Source organism: Oryzias melastigma, linkage group LG17, assembly GCF_002922805.2.
Source record: "Oryzias melastigma strain HK-1 linkage group LG17, ASM292280v2, whole genome shotgun sequence".
Taxonomy (NCBI): domain Eukaryota; kingdom Metazoa; phylum Chordata; class Actinopteri; order Beloniformes; family Adrianichthyidae; genus Oryzias; species Oryzias melastigma.
The window spans coordinates 5178917-5189243 of NC_050528.1; the positions used below are offsets into that span (position 1 = coordinate 5178917).

General features: G+C 37.0%; 1 long non-coding RNA gene across 1 annotated transcript in view; it reads left to right on the plus strand.

The window, feature by feature from the left end:
- The first annotated feature begins 690 nt into the window (after positions 1-690).
- LOC118599977 overlaps positions 691-10327 on the plus strand; it is a 23982-nt gene continuing 14345 nt past the window's right edge. The window contains exons 1-2 of the long non-coding RNA XR_004949534.1: positions 691-922; positions 984-1046. This is a non-coding gene — a long non-coding RNA (uncharacterized LOC118599977). The remainder of the gene's footprint in view (positions 923-983; positions 1047-10327) is intronic.

Here is a 10327-nt window from a genome sequence, read left to right on the forward strand (position 1 = left end):
TGTGCAAATATTAAATATAAAGGTAGCTGGTGAGTAACTCTACTGTATTTTTGTTTAAACCCATATTTTTGCAAAATCAACTTAATTTAGTCAAATTTCTAATTGTCAAAAACAATAATGTGATCTAATTTACATTACATTTGACATTAATTTCTGTTCTGCAAGTAAATAATAGAAAAGATGAACTATTTTCCAACCCGTTGGAGTCCTCCAGACCAGGCAGCCTGAAAAAAAAAAAAAAAACACCAGCAAATAATTGATAAAACAAACACAGTTGATGGACGCGCAGCTCTCACAAATCCTGACCCAAGAAACTGCTCCGATTTTTACTTGAGGTCATATTTTACGCCCCACCACACCACCTGTGTAAGTGGTTCGGGGGTCTCCTGTGGCCCCTCCACCCTTGCAGGGCCTTGCAGCTCGCAATGCGTGGCATCCATCAAGTTTACAGCAACAGATAGCATCACTGCAGCCCTGACAGCGGCTCAGCCTTTGAGTGGTGGTTTCCCCCGGACTCCTGCACCAAGAATGTGAGAGCTTAACACACAGAGAAGGGAGTTTCCCGCCCGTCTCCACGCGGGGCTGCACGTTTGTCTGGTACCTGCACAGTCAAAACAAACAAGAAAAGCTAGGGCTGTTCAGTTACCCCATTAATGGAATAAACGGAAAATAGCACAACAGTCACCATGGCAACCGGGCCCAAGTAACGCCCGCCGTAAAACAGAATAAACCAAACACCGGTCGTCTGTCATTCTCAATTTTTAATCCTTCTATTTGTCTTGCATCAGCAGTTGTACTGTAAAGAAAACAAGTGGACCGAGAAGAGCTGGGTGGGTTTGTGCTTCAGCTTCAGCCTCTGCTCCTGTAAAAGTCGCTCGGGGGAAAGTCTGAGCCGGGGACGACCACGCCCAGTTTGCATCAGGTGAGTCATTTTATGTGGCGGTTCAGGCTGAGGGAGGTCCAAACTGTCTGCGTCCCTTTAGGCCCAGAATGGATCAAACAGGGAAAAAAAGAGACAATGTGGACTTCATTCATCCTGGTGACAGGTGTGTTTTTTATATTTCTATTCATAGTTTTATTTTTCCGAAAGGTGAGTGAGTCCTTTTGCCTGATGACTTCATTTGTTGACAGCCTCCAGTGTCTTTAGAGTAAATTTAGATCAAAACAACGTCCAGATTTTTCATTTCTTCATCAACGACTAATAGAATTTGACACAAGTTTAATCATCAAATAATAAAATCCATACAACTGTACAAAACATGCAATTTAATATTATTTTTGTAAAGCCATCTACATTAAAGGATTGACAGATAATTCAATTTTGGGGGGTAAATAGGAGATTTTTAAACCCATAAAGTAAAACTCAAAACAAATGTTGCTTTTTAAAATGGGATGTAGATTGTATTAATAATGATCTTTAAGATCATTTTGTAAGTTTTAGCTCACAATAATCTTAGTTTATGATACAAAAATATTGTTCAGGAAAAAAGCCCCTTCTTTACCCGTGTGCCTCAGATTTGATCCACACATTTATCAACAAAAATATAACAGAAGATGAGTTGTTCTCATCAAAAAGTTTGACAAATAGCTCACCTTTTTCCCGCCATAGGTGATTTTGAGATTTCATGGAGATTTAGAAATGAGCAGGAGAAACTCTTCTACTGCCCCTAGAGGAAGGATAGTTGCTTGGTCTGCTACTTTCTTAGAGTGGGTGCCCCGACTGCTAAAATGAAACCACTAAGTTAGTAAAATTAACCAAAACTAAACTGCACCCCGTGGCCTGACAATGGTTGGAGACCACATCAGTAAAAGGCAGAAAACATGGAGGTTTTCAAAGACCCACTTCAATTAAAAGCGTGTTGTTGGTGTTTTTAACGTATTCTTGTAGCATTTTTCTCATGAAGAAGGGTATGTTAACAATAATCTCATATTAAAACTGCGTTTCTGATTATTTCTTTGTTTAAATCGTGTTGGATCAGGATCAGAAGAAAACCAGCGGTTTGAAAAAGCTCGGGTTTGTGACGTGGGCTAAAGTCTCTCTGCTCTGCTACAATTCTGAAGCATCCACTTGCAGACAAATAGATTCATTAACATCTTTAGTATCCTTATTTCAGCTGGACTCTGGATCAGAACTGGATAGCTCTGATACGTCTTGCTGTTTTTTCTTCAATGCTAATGTTAGCTTGGGCTGTGAGTGGCTATAAGCTAGCAGGAGAGAATGTAAACGAAGGCTTTTTTCGAATTCACACTCTAAACCTTAACTAATAAAACACTATATAGTGTGGGACTATATAGTACTCTGGATTTTTAAAACAATTCGGACGCCATGCTCACTACTTTTCTTTTTTTTTTCTAAACGCCGGATATGACGTCACCAATTTCATGGAGACAAAATCAAATCAATACGAACATTTTACAATCTCTATTTGCGACTCCACTGTGTTCTGGTGTTTTATTAAAAAGTTACATTTAAACGCATTTTTTTCCCACAAAAATAGTTCGACCGCAATGCATTGTGGTCTATATTCACTAATGTAGTAAGCCTCGATGCACGCTAGTTGTTCGCAAAGACTTCTGGGGAATTTCTAGGGCACTTGATTTTGGAATTGAAGGTTTGGATGCTCTAGAAAATGGCGAACGCACTATATAGTCAGTAAGGGAAGAATTTGAACACGGCCCACAATTGCATGATCGAGGGCGCTAGAAATATCCCAGAAGTCTTAGAGAAAAATCAGCATTCATCGATGCTTACTACATTAGCAAATCTAGACTACTAATCATTGTGTTTGCACAATTTTTGCAGACAAAAAACATGTAAATCAGTTTTTTTTAATAAGACATTCATATTTTCACAAAACAGTGAATTCAGTTGAATAAAGGCTTCCGGTTCCAGTTCACGACTGAGTAGATGCGTGTCTTCAACTCTCCTCAGCTCTTCGGTTTTTAAAATCAAGCTCCTGTAAAACAGTTACTGCAATGAGGGGAGTTGAAAATTTGATGGAGCTTAAAATCGTGCTTGCAGATATCCAAGCTAAGCTAACTCTGCTGCTGCTCATGGATGCTAAAATCTCAGCACTGATGGAGCTTGAAGCTAAGCTATCACCGCTGCTACGACTCGTGGAAGATTTCTGACAAGGAAAGGCACATTACGAACAACGAGATAATTGCTCAGTCATAACAAGCATGAACGATTACGTGGCCTTAAACTTGTTCCTAAACTATGATGCAGCACTGATTCTGCACGTATTCTTGATTTTATTTTTTGATTATATCACTGATATTAATGATCCTTGATAACCTGAATCTATGATTGTATGGTATACGTTTTTGATACGAAGTCCTGAACCGAATATTGATAGTTCATGTAGAGAAAATGGTCGAGCTGTGGTGGGATTACGTAAGTTCTCTTTCTTCCACTCCCCTTTTAAGTGATTTATTATGTGATATGTTATTTCATGTATTATAACCTGATTGCTTGAATAAACCATTTCATTCATTCATTCATTTTCACTTTGTGAAATCAGTGACATCATATAAAGAGGTGAGCATGTTGTCGGAATCGCTTTTAAAATCCAGGGAACTATATGGTCAAACACTATAGAGTTCTGTATAGTAGTTAAGGATTAGGGAGGGAATTCACAAATTTATCATGAGTTCCTGCTGCTCTATAGAAAATCTGTCCTAAAAAAATAAACATTTTTGGTTTTGACAAAAACTGCCTAATAATAATAATAATAATAATTCATGAAGGGTTTCGTCAAAAATGATACCAATTATTATATAGGGTGAATAAATCCAGACAATAATTCTCTGAAGATGCATGTTTACGACATTTTCCAACCGTCTCAACTCAAAGGCCTCTTGAACACGGTGACAAACGGCAAGACTGATGCGCATACTTTAAAAAAATCCCTTTTTTAGGGGCTGTTATTTTGGGTAAAATGGTTGATTACAAGCCTTCTCAATCTGTTTCCAGCTGTGTCCTGAAACCTCCATTTCCCACAGTTAGTAAAGTATGAAACATGTAATGTCTAGCAGAAGGGAGAATATTTAATTACAGAAGAATTTTCACATAGATCATCATGTAGAGCTGCTTGAAAGCAGGTGACTACCATCGCGCAGGAATCCAGTAGGAGCGTTGTTGGGGAAGGGTTTTTATTTAACCGAGCTGTGTAAATCTTTGTTAGAGAACACAGGGCTTGACCTGGGCTTTGCCTCCCCCTTCTCCCCCTCTCCACTCTCATTTAAGCCTTTAATCAAATGGACATCTGGATTGTATTGAGTGTAGTAGAGAGAGGCCTGATTATCGTTAAGCACACCACGCAATGATGTCGCATTTTATTAATAATGATGCTGCCCACAGCAGACGCATTTATCTTTCTGACTGCACAGGCAAAGGCTCCAGGCTGAAGACATGAAAGTGGCTGTGGATAACTTCAGTCGACAGCTGAAACGCAAAAACACGAAACTGAAAACAGAAGAGGAATGCAAAGTCAGAAAATACCCACATTCACATCTCGTGACTGGAAAAAATGCCCCATAAATACAAGCATCTGACATCCAAATAGTGTAGCATAAACAGAGCTGCAGCACGTCAGGTGGAGGTGATCACACGCTCCTATTTTCTACGTTTTTTACTCCGACTTTTCCACTTATTCTGACATACAACAACAAACCTGGCCTGACCATTCCGAATGCAAATTTAATTCAAAGTTTATATTTTTTTTCCATGAAAACTTATTAACTCAGCTACTGTTCTGACTTAAAACACACCGATTCACAGAAGTCTTTAAGCCTTTTCCATGTATTTCAGTTTATTTTTGACTGTCAGGAATGTTTTAAAGCCATTGGACAAATTAAACTACTCTTTTCTATCTTCAAAAAAGCAACAACAGAATAAAAGTAAAATTAAATGTTGATAGTAGATTAGGTCAAACGCTGAAGGTAATTTTTGTTTTTAGGCAAATTATTATTTGTTTGCTTCCATCCATGCACATTTAATAAACTATAAATCCCCGCTTAGGAATGAATGAATAAACTTTATTTGTATAGCACTTTACTTTTGCCAAAGAGGTTCACTATGAAAAAGAAGAAAGTTTAAAAATTAGACAAATTATGAACAAAATATTAAAAAAACGCATAAAATTACAAAATCCGTCTGTGGTAAAATACATAAAAAGTAAATAAGAATATAATAAAATAGAATAAAATGCCACCAACTTCTGCTTATGGTTGGAATTTTAAACTCTTAAACAGTCATTAGATTAAAATTTTTTAAAGTTTGCATGTAGCTTCCACAAAACATGAAAGCTGTGATGCAGAATCAGTGACAATAAGTTAAAAATGAATTTTCAGGAATGTCCCTGATGTGTAACAAGATGATCTTTTGTCAAGCAACGTTCTTTCTGCTCAGAACACCAATGATTCATTTCACATTTCTGCCGCATTAAGTTTCACTCTGACCGAAAACAGTCGGGGATCTGATGGAGCTGCTTTTCATTTAAACTTGATAATGGTTGCTAACAATGAAAAATGTTAATCTCCATGAAATGAAATATTTGAGATCGCTGAGGTTTTTAAGCAGGTGAATAGTGTCAGTAACATGAATAACGTGGCTGCAGCAGTAGATGCTAAACTTTTGCTTTGTGTTGGTAAAAACAAAAAAAAGGAAACAAATCTTTTGAATACTTGCTATTTTGTGAGATTTAATACTTTCGGGGAATAATATTAAGAGTTACCTTCATTAAAAGAAGAGAAATATTTAGATTTTTAATTATTTACCAGCTGCCCTGTTTAGTTTATTGAGAGTCTCAGTTGTCTGCATGCAGGACCGGCTCATGGGGGGCCAGGGTTCGTTTCCCAGAGGGCACCATGAGCTTATTCCAGGGTCCCTAGGCGAGAACCTTCATGCTGGGAGGCCCTTGTCTGGGTCTCCCTCCATCGGCCCAAATACAGGGTTGTGTAAGGAAGGGGATCTGGCGTAAAACTCTCTACCAGATCAGTGAAAGTCGTGGCGACCCCTGAGAGATGAACTTTTTAAGTTTATGATTTTATCATTATTTATGATCAAAACCCCATTTTGATCATATGTTGGTCTATTTTAAAATGATTTTCAGTTATATTTATAGCCAAAATCAAAAAAATGTGTCATTTTCAAGGACATAGTTTCTCCAGGGGTTCATTAGAAATTCACCTCTGAGTTGTGGGCGGGGCCATTGGCACAGAGCAGCCCCACCCCTTTATTGAGAGTTTTCTGTTTACACTGTCTCCTGTTAGCTTACAGCCCTTCACACCTCCACCCGCTGTAACGAAAATGGAGCCACAGTTTTGAGCCGGATGCAGCTCAGACGAGGAAAACGAAAACATACATGATGTATGACCAGGTTCTGTGGTTTAGTTTGGTGATGTTGTTCTTGGTCATGTTTTCCTTTGTCAGTCACACCAGTTTCAGGTTCATCGTGATCTACAGGCTGTGCCTCACCTGCAAAATATAGTGTAAAAAAATCTATAAATTAAGGAAAATGAATATACTATCTCTTTTTTAAAAATAAATCATTACTTTTTAGACATGTCTATTATATGATTACCGTTTTCCATGTGGGTTTTCAATGTTTTTTTTGTTATTTGGTAAAAAAAAAAAAAAAAAAAGTAGTGAATTTAAGTATTCCTACACAAGAAATCGTCTGGTGAAGCAGCGGCAGCCCATGCCTCCCTCATACCGCACACACTGGAGCTGCAGCTGACGCATCCGCTGAACTGTTTTGGTCTTTCTATCATCATAACAGACGCTTTACTTTTAACTACTTCCTTTTTCTATTTCTCCTCATCTGTCTGATTACATTGGTGCCAGTTTGTGACTCATTTAGTCTGTTTATCCTGTTTAAAATGCGCTTTAGAGGACACACTAGGTGAGGACTGCAGTACGTTTGCCTCAAGGCAGAGGGCGCTGGTGAGCCCAGAGAATGTGACACCACAGCTAAAGAATAATAGAATTAGTGGTAGCAAGTCATGTGCAGCTGTTTAAAGCTGAAGAAAGAAAAGGAAGACTTCTACAAACAGGTTGTTCATGTTTTTCTTCAAGGAGCAGCGGACAGACGTCCTTTATAAGTAAAAGTAAGTCAATAATAATGATTTTGGGAACTTTATATTGACGCTAGACTTTTTAAATAGAAGAAAAGTGTTGAAATTAAATTTTAAAAAACACTCTTTAGCTTTAGCTTCAGTGAAATGGTGAATAAGCTAGCTACTCTGTAGGGTCCAAATGTTTGTAATATGCTGCTCACATGGTTTTCTCATCTTTTGGTTTATTTATTAAATGGTTTAGTTTCTGTCTACTGCATATTGAGTCTTACACTACCAGATCTTGACGCTTGGATCTAGTCATCTTCAAGAGAGAGCATCAGAATGGAGCAGAGCAGGGAGCTTGTGGTGTATGGAGCTAAATTGGGGCCAATACTATTTAAAACCTAAAAAAACAAATTGAAAAAAATATTGCTGTTTGGCCAAAAAAAGGAAAATGTCCAAAACGTTTTGCTATCCTAAAATAAACTTAATTATTTTCAACTTCAAATGTTCGATTTTTTTACATTTCAAAATTCAAAAAAAAATTTTTTATTACACTTTTAACTCTTTTTTTTTATTTTTTATTTTTGAATCTGAAGATTTTAGTTTTTAAAATGTTCATTGCGTACAAACTGTGCGTCCAAAACGCCGTTCTAACCCGTTAAAAGTGCCATCTTATTGTTACATGCAGGCATCTTAAACGTCTATGCTCGGATAAAATGGCTACAACACGATTGGAGCTCCAACAGCTTGTGTGCTTGAACTTTAAGCTTTTCTCATGCAACGACAGGGCCAAGAAGTTTAGAAACTGAAATTTTCTGATTTGAAAACGGAAAAAAAAGAGTTGAAGGTGAAGAAAAATATTGATAGTGAAAAAAAGTTTTGAAATGGAAATTTTGAGTTTTTCAACCTAAAAAACAGAACATTTGAAGCTGAAAATTATTTTTGGATTGGGAAAAGGTTTTGGACACTTTAAATTTTTTTGACCAAACACCAATATTTTTTTCTTTTGGGTTTCAAATAGTTTTGGCCCCAATTGAGCTCCATAGTGGTGCACCAAGCGTATTTTCTATTTCGCAAATAATCTCCTTTTCACTTTTTGTCTGAACCCGATTCAAACCAATTTGAATGAAGAAATAGTCAGAAATGCAATTTTAATCTTAATTTTCTTTATATATGTCATCCATCATGAGAAAAATATCACAAAAACACACTAAAAACACCTTTTATATGAGTAAACTTTTAGAGAAAAACAAGAAGTTGTTTGATTTATGCTTTGTTTTGACTACTTGGAGCCTCTTTTACGTTAAACAAGCCAAAGCAGAGATGATTATTAAACCAGCTTCTGCGCGTCTATCGGCCCGTTTTCATTGTGTAAGTGAGGACCGCTGGGGTGAAACACAAGTGCTTTGTTTATAAGTCTGAGCGCGCGTTAATGAAGCAGCCGCTTTGAAAAGTGTTTCTCTTATCCGAATGGGGACTGGAACCTTTCAAAAGAGGAAACCATTTATCAGCAGCGGGACGGCGGAGAGCCTGGAGAGCCTTTGCTGCTCTTATCAAGAAAAACTTGAGGGGATTCGGTGCATTACGCTCATTTGATCTCAACGGCGAGCGAAAGGATCTACTGTAGGGTTTTTCACCATCCCTCCTGTGGGATCATATTATTTATTCTGCAACATACACGCCTAACTGTGAAAAGGGGCACTGAGGTTTGTAAGCCAGAGGAGTCACTTGGGGAGAATCTGTCAATAATTGCGTGAAAAGTTTGAATATTTCCATGAAATGTTCTCCAGATCTAGCATAATAAGCCATGTGTCGGCGGCGGCCTCGAGCAACGGCGTGCTGTGATCATAAGCAGGCGTTTTGTAAATGTAGAAATCATTTTTGCAACTTTACTCCTCAAAAAGATAAAAGACACGGCAAGGTGGCCTTCAGCATGTCTGCTGCACCATCGCGTGTTGTCTTCTCCATCTTCTCAAACCTCAAGGTGGAGGAGATGAACAGAAACACATGTGGCTTGCTCGCAATTTCACGCTGCAAAGCCAGGTCAGGTCAGTTTCCATTTTCCTTTGTTTCAAAATAGTTCTTTGAACTGTGGGGCCTGCTAACTCCATCAATAACCCCAAACACAAAATTCATCTTTGGGCCTAACCTGGTATGTGGCCGAAATATCTCAGCGGATCAGAGATTTATAACGTCTAGAGCTTTTAAATATACCACATCTGTAACTAAAACAGTCAGTCTTTTTTGGATGCTAGAACAGGAAGTTAACACATTTTTTCTTCCACATTCCACATATTTTATAGTCCCTTTGTTAAATATTAAAGACTTTTTTCAATAGTTGTTTTTTTTATTTTCAACCCAGTTAAACCGTATTCCTTAAAATAACATTTAGAATGGCTGCAAAACGATATAATAGCTAAAATAAATTATAAATAATGTGTCACGAAGTCAATATTTGTTATAATTGTTTTTTTATTTGAATCAAAAATGGGTTTGATTTTTTCTTTTTTTTAAGTGTGTTGATTTGAGAAAAACTTGGCTTAAAGTGACAAAGAATCCAATGAGAAAGAAGGGCTGGTTTAAAGCTGCTGGTCTGGATGGAGTAAAAACAAATCGACAGTCTGCCAAATAGTGGACCAGAATCCAGCGAGTATTTTTAGAAAACAATCAGTTTGTCTTACAATGCAAAAAGATGACGCTTAAAACTAGGAAAAGAACATTCATCTAAAGAAGGAAATCACTAGAAAGTAGTAAAATTATCTGTTCATTTTTAATTAACAAGAAGTCCATCCATCCAACCATCCACTGCTTTATTGTGTATCATTTAACAAGATAATTTATAATAGAATATCCAAATCCAGGAACAAGGGGTTCCACACGACAATTTAAAAAGGGGAAAATCAGCTAAAAAAACTGTTAGAATTATTTCAAATTCAAAGTTATACATCTCAAAGGATAGTATTTTGTCACTATTGGGATATATACGTATATTTTTTATTTTTACTTCATTGTATTTAGATTAAATGACAAAACTAGTGTAATAAGTGGAAATTTTAGAACGTGAAGAAAATGAGAATCTTAGTAAAAGTTTGTTCATCTAAATAAATCCTCATATAATCTAAAGCACTTAATCTTAGAACATAAATATACATTTTTGTTTCCAAAATAATGACGAAGAATGCCGGTTTAACATGTCAACATCCTTAAAATTGAATAAAAATTACAGTGAAATTTGAGTTTTCACGTTTTTCTATTGTCGAGA